This window comes from Idiotropiscis lumnitzeri, unplaced genomic scaffold, assembly GCF_059441095.1.
Source record: "Idiotropiscis lumnitzeri isolate Australia: NSW breed Sydney's pygmy pipehorse unplaced genomic scaffold, RoL_Ilum_1.0 HiC_scaffold_70, whole genome shotgun sequence".
In the NCBI taxonomy this organism is placed as follows: Eukaryota; Metazoa; Chordata; class Actinopteri; order Syngnathiformes; family Syngnathidae; genus Idiotropiscis; species Idiotropiscis lumnitzeri.
In genome coordinates, this window is record NW_028283608.1 from 137452 (window position 1) to 156799 (window position 19348).

The 19348-nt window shown below is 44.5% G+C and overlaps 1 long non-coding RNA gene across 1 annotated transcript; it reads left to right on the top strand.

Moving 5' to 3' along the window:
• Positions 1-275: 275 nt before the first annotated feature.
• Positions 276-3193, top strand: LOC148315639 (uncharacterized). Its single transcript, XR_015840733.1, has 3 exons — positions 276-336; positions 424-573; positions 3016-3193. It is a non-coding gene; the product is annotated as an uncharacterized LOC148315639 (long non-coding RNA).
• Positions 3194-19348: the final 16155 nt, after the last annotated feature.

Here is a 19348-nt window from a genome sequence, read left to right on the forward strand (position 1 = left end):
TGTACATATATCATGGTTCCGTACTGTTGATGATCTATTCTCGTGATGGGTATGAAGCTGGATATACTGTATCTCGATGGGGGCGATTCTTTAGTCAGATGAGTTTCCTGCAGTGCCAACACTTGTACATCTTTCTCCCTCAGCATCTGCGCCATCAACTCACACTTAGCCATCGATATACCCTCCACATTCAATGAGATTATCCTCAGTCCTCCTCCTACTGTCACTACATTGTCATTTAGGTCATCATTAACTGAGTCTAGCGTATTTTTCGAAGTTGCAGGACTCTCTACTGCACCAACGCGGACCTGGTTATCCTGGGCGACGGCCGATCCAGTATGAATATTCCTTCTTTGAGCTTCCATTTCCATTTTTGAGGTGTGTAGTCGAGAGCAAGTTTTTAACGCTTGGTTCGACCACCAGGGTGGGATTCCTCTTAGTCAGGCCCCCAGAATGCTGGCTGCACTCCAGGGAGCCGCTCAAGCCTCCACACGACGACAACGTGGGAATCCCGGTCGTGGAGGGTGTCGTCACTTTCGGCGCGACATCTGTTCGTCTGCTTTCATCCACCAGGCGAGTAAACGCAACTATGGTTTCGTGCACCACCACATGCAACACTTGCACCATTCTCATGGAAAGACTCTCCCTGCTGGAGGGACGTGTCCGCCAGCTAGAGCAGAGTAATGTGGTAAGCGTAAATGTGGCGGACAGCACCGGTTAGCATTGGCCGTAAACGGCTTGCTAATCGCGTTGAGCCTGTTAAGACACAGAGCAGTTCCATTCCACCTCGGTCTCCTGGCTCCCGCACTTTAGTGAAAGGTGACTCCATTACTCGATACATTAAGCTTGAAAATCCAACCACAGAATGTGTATTGCTGGGGCCAGAGCACCCGACATTGAAGCTAATCTTATGGAGCTAGCACGCAAGAGACCTAGACACCAGCGCAGTGCAAACAACGCTAGCTATTCAGATATAGTGATACACGTCGGCTCCAATGACGCTAGTGTTACTGCCGTTTCAATGATACGCTGGCTAAAGAAAGTTTTAACGCGCACTCACTCACCATGGGTTGAAGTTGCGATGACGTTCGCTCGGCTTCACTGGTCTTGATGTTGATGTGTAGTTATGTATGTCACGTCAAACAGTCAAGGGTTAGTCTTAATCGTAGTCATTTCAGTCCAGATGTCATGCCGTGAAGTCAAGTAAATCAAATAAATAAATCAATGGCTACGGTCTTCCAAACTTCAAATCAAAAACATCCGTGCATATGCGGTAATCAATACAATATACTATCTTCTATCTTCCAGTTTGTACATAAATAATGCGTCTTGAGTAAGTGCGGTTGAAAAACGGTATCCGACCAGCGTTCCCCCACCTGTCCTGCATTTGTTATTTATGGATGAACGCAACCAGTGCTGACGTCATCAATTGCCCTAGTGGTGGTGTTGCCATACTGCATTACTCAAAAGAAAACTGCTCCAACAACTAGGATGAAGCAATCAGAGATCACAAAGAAAAAACATAGCAAGGACTTGTGATCTCGCCAGAAAGATGAGTCTGAGTCGAGTAATTGTCTCTGGCCCCTTGCCTGCGAGAGGCAATGATGAGAAAGATGGGGGTGTAGCCCTCATTTCCGAATTTAATCTAAAACTTAGTCCTCGTCCTAGCAATTCCTTCAAAACATTTGAAGTTCTCATTATGCGATCCACGGCCGCACTGCCGTTTTATCTTGCCGTTTTTTACCGTCCCCCTGGCTCTTACTCAGGCTTTTTAGATGAATTTTCTGAATTTGTGGCTGATTTGGTAACTCATGCGGATAATATATCATGGGCGACTTCAACATTCATATGAATCTCCCGTCGGAACCACTTACCGTGGCGTTTCGGACAATAATTGATATGTTTGGTTTCATGCAAATAATAGATGAAGCAACGCATATAAATGGTAACACGTTAGATTTGGTATTAACCCGGGGCTTAGCATCCTCAAAAATAATTGTATTACCATATACTAGTGCTATAGCTGACCATTACTTAATCAAATTTGAAGTCTTGGCGCATTGCCATCGTTCTGACCATGATCAAAGCTCTAGCAGCCGCAACATTAGCTCCTTAACCACCGCTGCGCTCTCTGAGCTACTCCCTTTAGTAACCGATTCGTTTCCTAATTATATTGGTCCGATTGATGATCTTACAAACAACTTTAATGTCGCTCTGTTAAATGCGCCTGACTCCGTCGCACCTTTAAAAACTAAAACTTGTCCAAAGAGGCTGACTCCGTGGTTTAATGAGGAAACACGCATACTGAAACGATTCTTGTAGGAAGCTTGAGCGCAAATGGCGTGCGACCAAACTGGAGGTCTTCCGTCAGGCATGGTGCGCTAGTTTATACAAGGAAGCGCTCAATCTAGCCAAAACTAATTATTACTCTAGATTAATTGTTTTACATAAAAACAACCCTAAATATTTATTTGCTACTGTAGCAATGCTAACGCAACAGCAACCAACCTCGGATAGCTCTTCCTATTCAGCTCACGATTTCATGCAATTCTTTACTCAGAAGATTGAGTGTATTTGTGATGAGATTAAAGACACTGTTCTTACAATTCCGTTGAATTCCGTCATAAATGGTGTTAATAGGGACATTAGGGCTGATAACTGTCCGATAACCTTATCTCAATTTAAAAAAGTATCTCTTGAAAGCCAAACAAAATTGGTTAGTGGGGCAAAACCGACAACTTGTGTGCTCGATCCGCTTCCTGGCAAACTAATTAAAGAACTGTTTATGACCCTAGGACCGTCTGTCTTAAATATTATTAATCTATCACTTACCACGGGTATAGTACCAGCAGCTTTAGGACCGCCATTATGCGACCGCTACTTAAGCAACCAAACCTCGACCCAGAGAGTCTCAACAACTATAGACCGGTTTCAAATCTTCCGTTTATTGCAAAAATCTTGAAAAACTTAATGAATATATGACTAGTAATAATCAATTTGAACCTTTCCAATCAGGTTTTACCGAATGGAAGCTACGGAGGAGGAGGGCATGCTCGCGTGACAGTTAAGCCGAAGAGGAGCACCTTCCCCGGGCACGGGCGGTGTCAAGCGGCCCCTAAGTTTAACCGAATGGAAGCTCCGGAGGAGGAGGGCATGCTCGCGTCACAGTTAAGCCGAAGAGGAGCACCTCTTCCCCCCGGGCACGAGCGGAGCGCGAGGCTGTCAGTTATGAATGAATAAATGAATAAATAAATAAATGAAGAATGCCACCTTTCATTTCACTGGCATGATCCGTGCCTGTCATGCCGCGTGTGTTTTTGTTTTTTCAGCTGTGTGGGCGTTCCTCCAGCGATCATCTCGCGCCATGCGGTCAGCTGCTGCGAGACGCGCCCACCAGCCCCGCACCGGATTCCCATTCACTCACTGATTACACTCACTACCACCTACACTGACTACCTGGCGTCGGATTGTTATCCTACTTGTGTCTGCGTTTGGAGAGTCCTGCTCAATCCTCCAGCTCTGCTGGAGGATCATAACATTCACAGGGCACACCGGACGGCGTACCAGAAGTTAAAAGTCGAAGTAATTAAATAAATACAAAAATAAGTAATTGAATAAATACAAAAATAATGGCTGGGGAATAAAAAAATAAGAAGTTTTAATAATAATTTTTTTTTGTTATAACATGAATTTCACTCTCTCTCTCTCTACCCGTATATATATATATATATATATATATATATATATATATATATAATTTAAGCATTTTTGAAGGTGCGCCGCTACTTCGCGGATTTTCAGTTTTCGCGGGTGGTCTCGGTCCCCATTAACCGCGATAACCGAGGGTTCACTGTATTACTCTGACTCGATCTTGGCGCCGCTTTTGACACTTGATCATAACATATTATTAAAACGCCTTGAAACTTGTGTTGGCATTTCAGGTTCAGCGCTTTCTTGGTTTAATTCGTATCTGTCGGAGAGGACGCACCGTGTAATTCATGGCAATGCGACTTCTGATCTTTGTAAGATCACACGCGGAGTTCCGCAGGGATTGGTACTAGATGCTACCGCTTGGTGATATTATACGGAAATATAACATTAGTTTTCATTGTTATGCTGATGATACGCAATTATACATGCCGTTGGATATAACGAATCCGTGTGATTGCTATAAATTAGAGGCATGCCTTGCCGAAATTAAACTATGAATGTCTTTCAATTTTTTGCGTCTTAACTCAGATAAAACCGAGATGCTGATCATTGGACCAGCGCGTCATCTGTACCTTTTTCAAAGACACCACTATGAGTATCGATAAATTGCCCAAAAGGATTCAACAAAAAATCTCGGTGTTATATTTGACACAACTATGTCGTTTCAAATGCACATTAAAAATATTACTAGAACTGCATTTTTTCATCTGCGTAACATTGCTAAAATTCGCCCAATTCTATCAACTTGTGATGCAGAAATCTTAATCCATGCGTTTGTTACGTCTCGCCTCGACTATTGTAACATTTTGCTCTCGGGTCTCCCCATGTCTAGTATTAAAAGTTAGTTCAAAATGCAGCAGCTAGACTCTTGACTAGAACGAGAAAGTTTGATCATATTACCCCGATACTTGCCAATTTGAATTGGCTTCCGGTCCACTTGAGATGTGATTTTAAAGTTCTGCTACTTGCCTATAAAATATTGCATGGCTTAGCTCCTTCCTATCTCGTTGACCTCGTGGTACCATATGTTCCGTCCCAAAACCTTCGCTCACAAAATGCTGGTCTTTTAGTGATTCCGCGAGCCAAAAAGAAGTCCACAGGTTCTAGAGCGTTCTCTATTCGGGCACCAATGCTTTGGAATGCACTACCCTCAGGTATTAGAGGCGCCACCTCAGTAGAAATGTTCAAAACACTATTAAAGACGCATTTATACTCTTGTGCATTTAGTTGAACTATTTGTTGGCCTGTTTACTGCCGCTTTTTCTCTTTTCTTCTCTATTCTGCCCCCTTTTCCCCGGCTGGGGGATTAGGTGACGGTGACCCACTAGGAAGTTTAAGGCATTGACAAACTGGGCATGCACCTGTTCCAGTGATGTCGTCTTCCTGCAGCGTGACATTTGATCAATTTATTTATATACTTTAGCATCTAATTTAATTATTTGTTGGCCTGTTTACTGCCGCTTCTCCTCTTTTCTGCCCCCTCTTCCCCTGCTTGGGAATTAGGTGATGGTGACCTGCTATGAAGATTACGGCACTGACCAACCGGGGAGGGACCTGCTCTCCCAAAGTCGTCTTCATGCAGCGCCTCTTCTGATTTCCCTATATTTCAGCACTTCGTTGAACTACTTGTTGGCCTGTTTACTATTTCTGTTCTTTTTTTTCTGTTCCCAATTCCACGGCTTGGGAATTAGGTGATGGTGATTCACTTGGAAGTGGCTGTTTTGAATTTACCCCAAACTGACTATTTCAAGATCGAAGGCTCATCCTCGGATATGCTGCCATGGAGATTACGGTCCTGGATGAGGACCCACTCCACTAAAGTCATCTTCCTGCAGCACTTCATTTAATTGACTCTCACATTATCTCATCTAACATTGTATAGCATCATTGTATGTGTCAAATGTTGCCCACTTAGCATCCAAAGCAGCCTGGTCATCCTGGAAGGGGGTTTCCCCCCCATCTGTGGTCCCTTCTCAAGTTTTCTCACTTTTCCCCCAATGGGGTTTTGAGTTTTTCCTTGCCCTCCTGGGGGTTAAGATCAGTGGATGTTGATTGTGGTTATGTAAAGCCCTTTGAGACTGTCTGTGATTAAGGGCTATACACATAAAATTGACTTGACTCGACTTGGACCAGAATAGAAGTGGATGAGGGAAAAAGGGAGGGGCGGTGTTGACTGATATTGTGCAGATGGAAGTAGGCTGACCGGGTTGTGTTATTATGCTTATGGAAAGATAGAGTGCTGTCAAGGATGACACCCAGACTCTTGACCTGAGGGGAGGGGAAAACAATGGAGGGGCCAACAGGAATGGGAAAACTGACAACTTTGGATTGTATTGATTTTGTACTGAAAAGAATAACTTCTGTTTTGTCGCTGTTAAGCCTCATGAAATCATTAGAAAACCAGTCATTGATTTCAGATAGACAGGAGGTGACGGAGGTGGGAGGGAGTGATATGCTGGGTTTGCAGGAGAACTAGAGCTGGGTGTCATCCGCGAAGCAATATAAAGCGATATTGAATTTTCGGAAAATGCTGCCAAGGGCAAGGAGGTATATGATACATAATAGGGGGGCTAGGACCGAGCCTTGGGGCAAACCTGAGGTGACTGGGAGGGACTTTGATGAGAAATATTTAAGCTGGATGAACTGAGTGCGGTCTTTGAAGTATGAATGGAACCAGTTGACGGCGGTGTGGGTGATGCCGATGGAAGAAAGTCTTTTGAGAAGGATGGTGTGTGAGATGGTGTCAAAGGCCGCAGTCAGGTTAAGAAGGATGACAATGGAGAATGAATCGGAGTCAGCTGCAATGAGGAGATCAGAGGTGACCTTGAGTAGAGTTGATTCAGTGCTGTGAAGTGCACGGAAACCGGACTGAAAGGGTTATTGCAGGTGAGATGAGAGTGGAGTTGAGTGGCGACTACATTATCTAGGACTTTTGAAATGAATGGGGCAGAGGTTCAGGAAATAGTACTGAGCGGCTTTTTCTTAATCTCATGAGAAAATGTACTCGGGCAAGCACAGTCGAAAAGAGTCGTGCGTTATCTCAGCCCAGCCTCACATTCTTCCCCCGACACGGGTCTACGTCCAAGGGAAGGTCCTCTCCAGATTAATCATTGTCTGGATGGTTGATTCCCAGCTGGTCCCCAAGACTGGTATTCCACGGCTGGCCTTCTCCGGCGGGCAGTCTCTCCGTCTCTCCTGCTGGTATTCCCCTGTAATCTTGTCAGTGTGCATGTATGTGTGCTCCAAAATCAAATTATGTCTTTCAGAATGTGTTTTTGCAATGGCGTCCCAGTGAACCCTCCAATCAATCAATCAAATTTTATTTATAAGAGCACTTTTCATACATAAAATGCAGCTCAAAGTGCTGTACAATAAAAACATCCAAATTACAACGAAAAACTAAAACCCATTCCACCCACTCAACATAAACACAAGACACATCAACATACACGCCTGAACTCGCATACACACAGAACACTCGCATTCACACAACTTAATAAACCATCTTAGTAGAAAGACAGGGTAAGGCACAGAGAAACCATATGAGAAAATGTACCCAGGGTAGGTAATCCGCGCTGAGAGGGATGACGGCTCACGCCCACAGGGAGCTGCGCCAACACACAGACCCCTAGCCCAGACTGACCGGGGTAGACCCTACACATAGTGCAGAGGGCCCCGGGCCTAAGGAGCCTCCGGGATGAAGCCCCCTGTGAGAAGGCCAGCCACACCTCCCAGCGCGGAGGCCCCCCTTGAGGAAACACTGGAGCTAAAATATATAAAAGAAAATGATAATGCTAAACAAAAAAGAAGCTAAAAATTAAAGGACAATAATATAAAAAGACGAAGCTAAAATATTTAAGAAAAATTATGATACTAAAAGACATAGAAGAAGCTAAAAATTAAAAGACAATAATATAAAACGACGGAGCTAAAATGTATAAGAAAAATGATACTAAAAGACAAAGAAGCTAAAAAAAATTAAAGACAATGATAATAGATAAAATGACAGTCCTGAATTAAAAGACTAAGATAAATTATTTAAAAGCCAAACAAAAAAGGTGAGTCTTGAGCAGGGGTGGGCAATTATTTTTTCCATGGGGCCGCATAAGAAACATAAAATATTGTGGAGGGCCGGGCCAAAAGGCTGAACTCAATTCTGCATAATATTAATTGTATTTCTTTTTTAAAAAGCAGTAAATAGCACTGTTTTGACAAGCTGGCAAGAGTATATATTAAAGTTAAGCAATGAAACTAAATACCAAATAAACTGAAAAAATGAGGTTGCCTTCCAAAAATTTATTCATTCAAATTTCTCAACACAATGGTAGACAAAATATTAACATTTTTTACTATTTGTGACTCATATTAGTAAACATATTCTGTCACATTCACTTCAAAACACATTTTGAGTTCCATATACTGTTGGATAGTTGTGTAAAGGTTCTGAGCATTTTAAAGACATCACAATATTGTCTTTTTGCACCAAACATTAAGCAAGATACAACATATTGACTGTCACTGAACTGTGATTTTGAGAAAAAGTGTCCCAGTTCATTGTTATCTGGTGCCGTTTTTATATTTCTCTCCATGTTTCGTCTGGTAATGCCGACTCAAATTGTAGTCCTTCAACACGGCGATCTGCTCCCCGCAAACTAAACACACAGCTTTACCTCTAACTTCAGTAAATAAATACTTCGCTGTCCAATTTTTGTTGAAAATTCTACATTCGGCATCTACCTTTCTTTTTTTAGCCTGAGCGGACATTTTTGAGGGCGAACGTCGTCTTGTTGTGATTCAATTGCGCGCATGTCTTGATAAACGCATTACGTCATTATGTGCGACGCACATTGTGCGGGAATAAAAAAAAAAAAACAATTTCAGAATAAAAGCAGTGCAGCTTTAGCCCATGAATGAGGTGAAATTAAAAAGTATGTTTATTTTGAAATTTCCAATTAACCTTACACTCGCGGTCAGAGTCAACCAAAGGTATGTGGCCCGGGCCATACAATGCCCAGGTCTGTCATACGGGCCAGTCAGTGCCACCCGGCGGGCCGGATGTGGCCCGCGGGCCGTGCAATGCCCAGGTCTGGTCTTGAGCCTCCTTTTAAAAATATCAACGGTCTCTGCGGACCTGATGTCCTCCGGCAGGCTATTCCATAGACGAGGACCAGAATGGCTGAATGCAGCCTCGCCATGTGTTCCAGTCCTCACCCTAGGAATAATTAACAGGCCGGTGCCAGAGGACCTCAGGGTCCGCGAGGATGGCCCAAGACCGTTAAGGCATTTAAAAACTAATTGAAGCACCTTAAAATCAATCCTGAAACACACGGGGAGCCAATGCAGCGATTTTAAAACTAAATCCAGTGCCCAATTTGGTATGTTTGCATCTCTATGGCCTACGTGGAGAATGTGCTTTGTCATATTTGTCCATGAAGTGCTGTCTGGCTTGTCATCAGTTTGTAATGTGCAGACTGAATATGTATGATGTGAATGTGAGTGTAGGTCATGAAAATACTATGTTCACACATTTATAAACTAAGTAATATAACGTTAGCATGTGAAAATAATATCATAAAACAGTAAAGACCATGACTACAATCAGTCATTCCTATGCGTAGTAGAATTAGAATTAGAATTAGAAATCCCTTTATTGTCATTGTACTCAAGTGTGCAACGAGATTAGAGGGCTCCCCTCTCCAGTGCAATACAACAATAATACAGACAAATATATAAATTAGATAAATAAATAAGAGAGTGCAATGGAATTTAGTACAGAATAGGGTATATAAAAACACATCACGATGCTGTTCTGCAAGGTAGGGGTGTTCTCGTGTGTGTGTGAGAGTTCAGAATGGAGATGGCTCTCGGAAAGAAACTGTTTCTCAGTCTATTGGTCCTCGATTTGATGCATCTGTAGCGCCTGCTAGAGGGCAACAGGTCGAACAGGTGTGAGTTTGGGTGGGTATTGTCTTTGACGATGTTGAGAGCCCTTCTGAGGCACCGGGCGGATTAGATGTCCGACAGTGAGGAGAGAGGGCAGCCAATAATCCTTTGCGCTGTTTTGACTGTCCTCTGGAGCCTCACTCTGTCCGCCTCAGTGCAGCCGCTGTACCAGGTGGAGACACAGTACGTCAACAGGCTCTCAATGGACGAGTGGTAGAAGGCTAGCAGCAGCTTCCTGTCCAGGTTGAATTTCCTGAGGACTCTCAGGAAGTGCAGACGCTGGTGGACCTTCTTTACCACTGCTGTGGTGTTGTGAGTCCAAGAAAGGTCGTCGGAGATCTGTACTCCGAGGAACTTGAACGTGTGGACCCTCTCCACACACACGCCTTCGATGCAGAGGGGGGGCGGCACCGTCTTGTTCCTCCTGAAGTCGACGACAATCTCCTTTGTTTTTGCAGTCTGTTGTCCTTGCACCAAGCTGTCAGTCTCTTTACCTCCTCTCTGTAGGCTGTCTCGTCACCTTTCGAGATCAGACCGACCACTGTCGCGTCGTCAGCAAACTTGACGATGCTGTTGTTGTCGTGGGCCGGGCTGCAGTCGTAGGTGTAGAGGGCGTATAGGAGAGGGCTCAGCACGCATCCTTGAGGGGAACCGGTGCTCAGCATGCAGGTGGAGGACGTGTAGGGGCCGAGCAACACAGTCTGGGGTCTGTTGGTCAGAAAGTCCTTAATCCAGATGCGTGTGAGGGCAGGGAGGCCGAGAATGTCCAGTTTGGCGACGAGGATGTCTGGGATGATTGTGTTGAATGCCAAGCTGTAGTCCACAAAGAACATCCTTGCATAGCTCCGCTGTTGTTTCAGGTGGCCCAGCACAACATGCAGAGCAGTGTTGATGGCGTCCTCAGTGGATCTGGTATGCAAACTGGTAGGGGTCCAGAGTGGGAGGAAGGCAGTCCCTGATGTGCTGGAGAACCAGCCTCTCGAAACACTTCATGATGACTGGTGTGAGAGCAACAGGACGGTAGTCATTCAGGTGGACGGCTGGTGACTTTTTGGGGACAGGAATAATGGTGGAAGTTTTCAAGCAGGAGGGGATGACTGCTTGAGCCAGGGAGCGGTTGAAGATCCTGCAGAAAACATGTGACAGTTGGTGTTTTGAGGACCTTGCCTGGTATTCCGTCGGGACCAGTAGCTTTCCTGGGTTTAACAGCCAGGAGCGCGCGCCTCACATCGTGTTCCTCTACGGTGAGTGGGGGGGAGTTGGAGCATGAAGTGCGGGGGTGTGACGGTTGGGACGAGTCAAAGCGAGCGAAGAAGCAGTTAAGCTCCTCTGCCAGCGATGCACTCGGGTCTGCAGAGGTCGTGCTGCTGCCACGGAAGTTGGTGATGCTCCGTAGACCCTGCCACACCTCCCGTGGTCTGTTACTGGCAAGGTGGGCCTCCAGCCTCCCCTTGTAGGTTGCCTTGGCTAGCTTGATGCCTTTGCTCAGGTCAGCACGAGCCACCCTGTACTGGGCTTTGTCGCCTGACCTGAAGGCAGCGTCACGGGCCTTGAGGAGAGAGCGAACCCTGCTGGACATCCAGGGCTTCGCATTTGGGAAGGTCCGTATAGTCCTGTGTAGGGACACAGTTTCCATGCAGAACTTGATGTAGTCCAGTACACAATGTGTGTAGACATCAAGGTCCTGATGATCAAAGAGGCCCCAGTTTGTGTCTTGAAAGCAGTCCTGTAATTCACTCATGGCGCCGTCACGCCAGGTTTTCACAGTCTTTGTGGTGGGCCTGAATCTGCGCCTGAGAGGGGTGTATGCAGGTGCGAGCTGCAAGGACAGGTGGTCTGACTGGCCGAGGGGGGCGAGTGGGAGGGCCCTGTATGCGTGCTTGATGTTCGAGTACACATGGTCGAGAGTGTTGTCTCCCCTCGTTGGGCACTTGACATGCTGGTGAAACTCTGGGAGTACAGTCTTTAAATTGGCCTTATTAAAGTCTCCCGCTACTACGTGAACGCCATCAGGGTGGGCCCGCTGATGTTTATTGATGACGCACGCGAGTAGCGAGAGCGCCGTGCTAGTGCTAGCGTCGGGAGGGATGTAAACAGCTGTGACAATCACGACCGTTAGCTCCCTCGGGAGAAAATAAGGCCGGCATTTAACGGACATGAACTCGATGTCGGGGGAAGAGTGCTTCTCGACGATCGTGCTATCGCCGCACCAGTTCTCATGCACGTAAACACAGAGCCACCCCGCCCCTTCTCTTACCGGTGTCCCTCGTCCGATCCGCGCGATGTAGCGAGCGCCCGGCCAGCTGGATGCTAGCGTCGGGGACGTCTGCGTGCAGCCAGGATTCCGTGACGACGATCACACTGCTGTCTCGCACATAGCGGTTTCCCAGGATTTGTAATCCCAGGTCGTCGATTTTGTGGACCACGGATCTGGCGTTGGTGAGGTACAGGCTCGGCAGTGGTTGCCTATGGGGCTGCCGTCGCAGCCGTTGCAAGACACCGGACCTGCAGCCCCGCTACTGCTTCCTCTCTCTGCGTCGCCTGCGCCGCCTCCCGGTCCCGATGACAAGCCACGGTGAGCCGGGCAGCCTCGCCAGTTCGTCCGGAATTTTGCGATCATAGCATATTCAGTAAATATAAACCTGCTAAATTAAATAATTGACATTCTGTCCCATAAATGTTTAAAATGCCGGTAATTGCCATACAATCCTTCAAGGGTCGACGAGCGATGTTCGGGAGGAGGAGCAGTGGTGGTGGTGCGTTTCCCTCGGGCATGTGTCGGTAAATCCAGCGGAGTTCAGCGGCAGTGGATTGAAGTTGTCCTGACACAGGTTGATGACATGACAGGAACAGGCAGAAGTGCGAGAAGCAGACTGGCCTGCGGGTCCACATGGCAGACAGGTGCTAACTTTGATAGGTAAGCTAAACTTTAGCCACAGTAGACGCGTCAGCGACTATGCAATCGGTGGGTGGCATTCATGAGAATCGGGATCGCTCAACATACAGATAATAAATAAAATCACTGTAACTGGAGGGATTGTAAACTGCTAAAGCAGGTACAACAAGCGGATCCAAAAAATTTCTGAGAGTTACCGGTGAGCAGTGGCAGCCAAACGTGCCAGCGTCCACCCAACCGGGAGTTGATTCAATATTCACAATATTTTATTATTTTGTCGTACAGTTGTTTAAAAATGGCTCGCTATCGCCCCCTAGAAAAAAAAAACAACAAAAAAAAACAGCCCCATATCTCTGTTTCACCAAACTGAAAATTTGATGAAGTGTGTACAAAGCCAAGACCTAATAAAAAGTCTCATGGAGCCGTATGCTAAATTGAACAGGAAGTCGGCCATTCTAAATTTATCAGAATCCGAAATCCTTTTATTGTCATTGTACAGTGTGCAACAAGATTAGGGAGCTCCCCTCTCCAGTGCAATACAACAATAATTTAATCAAATATATAAATTAGATAAATAAGAGAATAAATATTGTGATGGAAAATAGTATGAAATTGGAGAAATACAACACAATACGTCGCTGTTCAGCAAGGCAAGGGTGGTCGTGTGTGTGTGCATGTGTGTGAGAGTTCAGAATGGTGATGGCTCTCGGAAAGGAAATGTTTTTCAGTCTATTAGTCTTTGATTTGATGCACCTGTAGTGCCTGCCAACAAATTAACTTCAAACATTGACGAGGCTTTGAAAACAAAAGCTGCTCTAACTTTAACTACAAGCAAATTCCTCTTGAAGATTCCTCACGTTATTTCTCGGAAATATTTCACATTTCCAACGTGCCAGTACCCCAACGTTGTCCGGGTGGCGAGGGCCCTTTATAGCTGCTCGCAGCTCTAGTTTTTAATTAATTTTTTTAAATCAATGGTGATGACAGTGAAATATGTCTGGTCTGGTATCATGATAGCTGGAGGATATTTTGTCATGATATTTTAGTCAGGCCTGATAACAGTGATGTATGCTGATTTCAGGCTACTTTTATTTTGAAATGCCGTATCACATTTTGGTGGGACCGCAATTGATGGACAACTGGGGTTGTCGAGTGTCCCCCAAAATGGGTCTGATATCACGATAGCTCGAGGGTATTTTGAAATGATTATTTTAAAATCAGTGTTGATGACAATGAAATGTGCATATTTCAGGTGTTTTTTTTTTTATTGTGAAATTACACCAGATTTTGATGGGACCACTTTTGATGAACAGCTGGGGTCGTCGAGTGTCCAACAAAACTAGTCTGGTATTACGACAGCTCCAGCTCTTTTATTTTAAAATGCCTCCTTACATTTTGATGGGACTACTTTTGGTGGAAAGCTGTGTTGTCTAGTGTCCTCCAAACCTGGTTTGGTATTACCATAGCTAGAGGATATTTTTTAATGAAATTTTAAAGTCAGGCATGATGACAGTGAAATGTGCAGATTTCAGGCAACTTTTAGTTTGAAATTACAAATTAGATTTCAATGGGACCACTTTTTATGGACAGCTGGGGTAGTCTCGTGTCCCACAAAACTGGTCTGGTATCACGAAAGCTCGAGCTATGTTTTTTTTTAACTCAGTGGTGATGACCGTGAAATAAGCGAATTTCAGGCTACTTTTATTTTGAAGTGCCACATCACATTTTGATGTGACCACTTTTGGTGGACAGCTGGTGTGGTCTAGTATCCCCAGTCCTGGTTTGGTATCACGATAGTTTGAGGATATTTTTTAAAGATTTTTCTTTTAAATCAGTGTTGATCACAGTGCATATTTCAGGTGATTTTTTTATTTTGAAATGCCACATCAAATTTTGAAGTGACCACTTTTTGTGGACAACTGGGGTGGTCTGGTGTCCCGCAGAACTCGTCTGGTATCACGATAGCTTGAGGATTTTGTAATGATTTTAATTTTTTTAATCATTGGTGACGACAGACAAATAAGCAAATTTTCACGCTTTTATTTTTAAATATCCAATCAGATTTTGATGGGACCACATTTGTTTTTCCGGTTCCGTCGCCACGCGAGTGGCTACCTGCTAGAGCAGCACGGCTCACTATTTGAGCCTTTTTCGCGTGTTTTTCCCTTTACCCAGTTTTATTTATTTTACCTCATCGCAGCAATGGACATCCAAATTGCGGTGGTTTTATTGCTGCTGAGGGCTGTTTTTTGCGTGATCGTGTCCGGAGATGTCACTGGGAGCTACGGATCAATCGTTTACACAAGAGATCAGCTGTTAGCACTTCGTGCTAACCCCGTGCCGACTCCCGGAGCGAGACCCGATATCCCCCGCGAGTTGAGGAGGAAGAGACGGGGGATGTCGCGCGGGGGCGAAACGCCAGGCAAAGAGGAGGCGTGACCACCCCGTCCTCCCGTCCGTTTTTATGGGAAATGTTAGATACCTTCCCAAGAAAATGGACGAGCTAACAGCGCTAACGCGGCACGAGAGGAACTTCCAATGAGCTAGCTTGCTGATGTTCACGGATTCATGGCTAACAGAGCTAACGCCGGACACCGTTGTGGAATTTGACGGCTTCCAAATACTACTTGCGGACAGGACACTGGAAAGCGGTAAGAGGAAAGAGGAGGGCTGGCTGTGTTTGTTAATGATAGATAGTGTAACCCTAGGCACATCACAGCTAAGGAGCAACTTTCCAGTCGGGACAATGAGCTGCTAGCTGTTAGCATGCGTCCATACTTGACAAGCATCGCGAGTTAACAAGGACGCGCACGTAACAGGTGCGTGAGTAAACTGCTTAAAACTTTGATCGTCATTCGGCTGACCTACAAATTGAGACGCTACAGTCAGTTTGACGTTTTTGTTTGCTTCATTGTGGATTGACATGGAGGAACAAGACAGTGGAAAGCGGACATTAAAAATGACGGAGAAAAGCTGTAGAAGATCACAAGCCTAAACGGATGCAGGCACGCAGCTGCAAATTTGCTCAATTGACCTCCATGCAACGTCAAATTGAACAATTGATGGAGGATGATGCAAATGTTGACGCTGTAAAAAACTGAGGTTCGTGTTTGCTTTAGCGGCATGGAGCAAGAATTTGTGGACCTCAATTCCGGTCTGCAAAATTTAAAGACTGAAGAGGATTTTGCCGATGACCAAAATAACTGGTTTGATCCAAAAAATGTAATTAATGGAAATGTGAGCAATGGAAGAAGGACGTTTTGAAACGTGCAGAGGAAGGATGCAATAAACAAATATCACCTGCTGATAGTAGATCTGCATCAACTAACTACACCCATAGAAGTAGAAGTAAAGAATCTAACAGACAGAAGCTCACTTCTGTCAACGTCTTCAATTAAATTAAAGGCTCAAATGGAACGAGCATGTTTAAAGGCAAAGGCTGCTGATTTACAACAAAGGTTGGCACTTGAGCAAGAAGAAGCTGCAATTAAAGCAAAGAAGGAAATGCATGCAATGCAAACGGCACTCCCTGAGTCTGATGGATGTCTTGAGAAGATATGAAAATACCCAGGAGGATGGTATCCACATTCCTGATGAGTGTGTTACAATTTAAACAAGGAAAAACATTCAATTACCATCACAGCCTATCAGAGCAACAAGCAGTGTTGACCTGAAATGCTCCCACTTCGACTATTCCAATGGTTAGATTTCCACATCAGACAGAAAGTAGAGAACAACAGGGACAGGTGCTTGATGGCCTTTGCCACGCAATCTCACAGCAAGCCAGTGTCGCAGAATACTTAGCAAAGAGTCAAAAAGCATCGCTTCTTCCCGAACTTTCCATTCCTACGTTTAAAGGCGACCCTCTGCATTATAAAACCTGTATAGGTGCCATTGAACATGGGATTGAAGGCCGTACAAGTGATAACCGTGATCATCTTCAATTTTAGCTGCAGTATACTAGTGAACAACCACATGAGTTGGTGAAGAGCTGCATCCATATGGAACCTCTGACAGGATATACCAAAGCAAAACAAATCTTGAAGGAGTTTTATGGTGATGACTTCATGATAGCAGAAGCATATTTAAAGGAAGCCATGGATTGGCCAACAATCAAGTCTGAAGATGGTGTTGCACTTCAGTCTTTCACATTATTCCTTATGGGCTGTTCGAACATAATGGCAGATGTTAATTACATGGAGGACTTGGACAACATGGCTAATATAAAGGCATTGGCAAACAAACTTCCATACAGACTTATAGAATCTTGGAGAAAATTTGCCTGCAATCTCCAAGAAAGAACAAATAGAAGAGTGAAGTTTAAGGATTTTGTTGACTTTGTTGACAAGCACGAAAGATTTCTATAAAACAGAAAACAAAATCACAACACACAGAAACAACAAAATCAAAGAAAGTCTTCACAACAGTCATTGTGCCCGCCAAGATGGAAAACAACAAAACCACCACGCCAAAGGCAGAACCTGTTTCAGTGGATGCTATTGCCAAACCATGTGCTAATTGTAATGGAGAGCAACACAGTCTCACAATTGGTAAGGAATTTAGGAGAAAGCATCACAAGGATAAGATTGACTTCTTGAGGAGCAAGGGTCTGTGTTTTGCATGTTTGATGCACGGTCGCATTAGCAGTTGCTGGAAACAAAAGCTTCAATGTCAAGAATGCTCTAGACTGCATCCTACAGCACTACACATTGTCCATAAACTTCTGCAAAGAAACAGCCTAAGACGATTGTGAATAGCAGTACCTATTAAGCGCCCTCGTACAAACAACAGAAACCTGGGGTGTCACTGGGGCCTGTAAATAGGACTGCATCCTTTCAATAATTCCGGTATGGGTCAAGGCACAAAAAGGAACCAAGACAGTGGCGACTTACTGTCCGGTTTAAAAATGCCCTGACGCCTTTTTTAGACTGAAATAACTTACTAAAGTTTTCGTTTTGTGCCATTCAGAATGGGAGAGGGAGCCAGGAGGCGAAACAGCCGTCTTGCCAGTTCAATCCCGCACACCCTCTGACTCTCACCCTCCGTTCTGCCTTTTTATTGAAACTAACTCATCAATAACTAATCACCAGAAGACAGAAAAGCATCAACAACTAATCACCAAGAGACAGAAAACATCAATAACTCACGGTATAAAGGTCAGTTTAACTAAAGCATCAATAACTAATCACCAGGGACTCCAGCAGGCAGAAAATCATAACCCAAGGTCAGTTTAACTAAACACATCTTCAGGATACGGTGTCTGTGTGTGTGTGTGTTAAAATAACAAGTAAGTGTCTCTGTGTGTGTTCAACATTAATGAGTGTATAAAAACATGATTATGAATACACAAACTGATTACCTATCCTCAGCCCATCTTACATTTCCCTCCTGTTGTGGATTTAAAAATCATGTCCTTACGGCTTTAAGACAGATCATCATAATGAAATCATACAACAGTGTGATCATCAGTGGAGGAGCGAAAACCTCACATTAGGGAAAAATTCCCCTCCTCCCTTCCGGCGTAGAATGAGATCCTCATAATTTGATGACCATCAGGGAATAAAACTTGTCCCTGGGGTGACTTGGTGGAGGCCCTTGCCTCGTTGTAGGAGAGATAAGATAAGATAAGATAAGATAAGATGTCCTTTATTAGTCCCACAATGGGGAAATTTGAGGTGTTACAGCAGCAAAGATATAGATCACACAGAGTCGGCGGCGTAATGTAGCCGTTAATGTATAACATTAGCAGCAGACATTCAGAAAAAGCATGCAAATATACACAGTATAAACGTATCTAAGTGTAAGGAAACACTCCTAATGTTTGTCCATTATACGGAGGGGGAAACGCTGTAATGATAAAAACTACTGAATGATTGAAAATACTGCAATCATAAAAATATTGCAATGATAAAAGTACTGTAATGGTAAGAGTACTGAAATGATAGAAAAGTACTGCATGATAGAAAATACTGCAATGGTAAAAGTACTGTAATAGTAAAAGTACTGCAACGATAGAAAAATACTGCAATGATGAAAGTACTGCAATGGTAAAAGTACTGCAATGGTAAAAGTACTGTAATAGTAAAAGTACCGCAATGATAGAAAAATACTGCAATGATAAAAGTACTGCAATGATAAAAGTACTGTAATAGTGAACATCCTGCAGTGGTAGAAATACTACAGTGATAGAAGTATTGTAATAAGAATACTGTAATGGTAAACAAAATACATCATTGGTCAATATTTAAGTACACCCTTGGCTGAAAGTACAGTAGTAGTTAATATTGCATCCTAGGACTGCACAATTGCACTAATGCCCTCCCGTTTGTAGGCCTGACCCAATGTTCTTGTTAAAAAGTCTGACAGCAGTTGGCAGGAAGGAGCGGCGAAATCTCTCTTTGGTACAGCGAGGGTGTAAAAGTCTGTCACTGAAGGAGCTGTAAAGTGTTCTCAGAGTGTCATTGAATGGGTGGGCTGGTTTGTCCAGCATTGATGACAGTTTTGCCGTCATCCTTCTGCCCCCCACTGAGTCCACAGAGTCCAGGGAGCAGCCCAGGACAGAGCTGGCCCTCCTCACCAGTTTGTCCAGTCTCTTTTTGTCTCGGCCCGAGATGCCTCCTGCCCAGGAGACCACTCCATAGAAGATGACTGATGAAACCACCGAGTCATAGAAGTTCCTGAGGAGTGTTCCCCGAACGCCAAAGGACCTCAGCCGCCTGAGTAGGAAGAGTCTGCTCTGACCCTTCCTATAGAGAGCGTCTGTGTTGTCGCTCCAGTCCAGTTTATTGTTCAGATGAA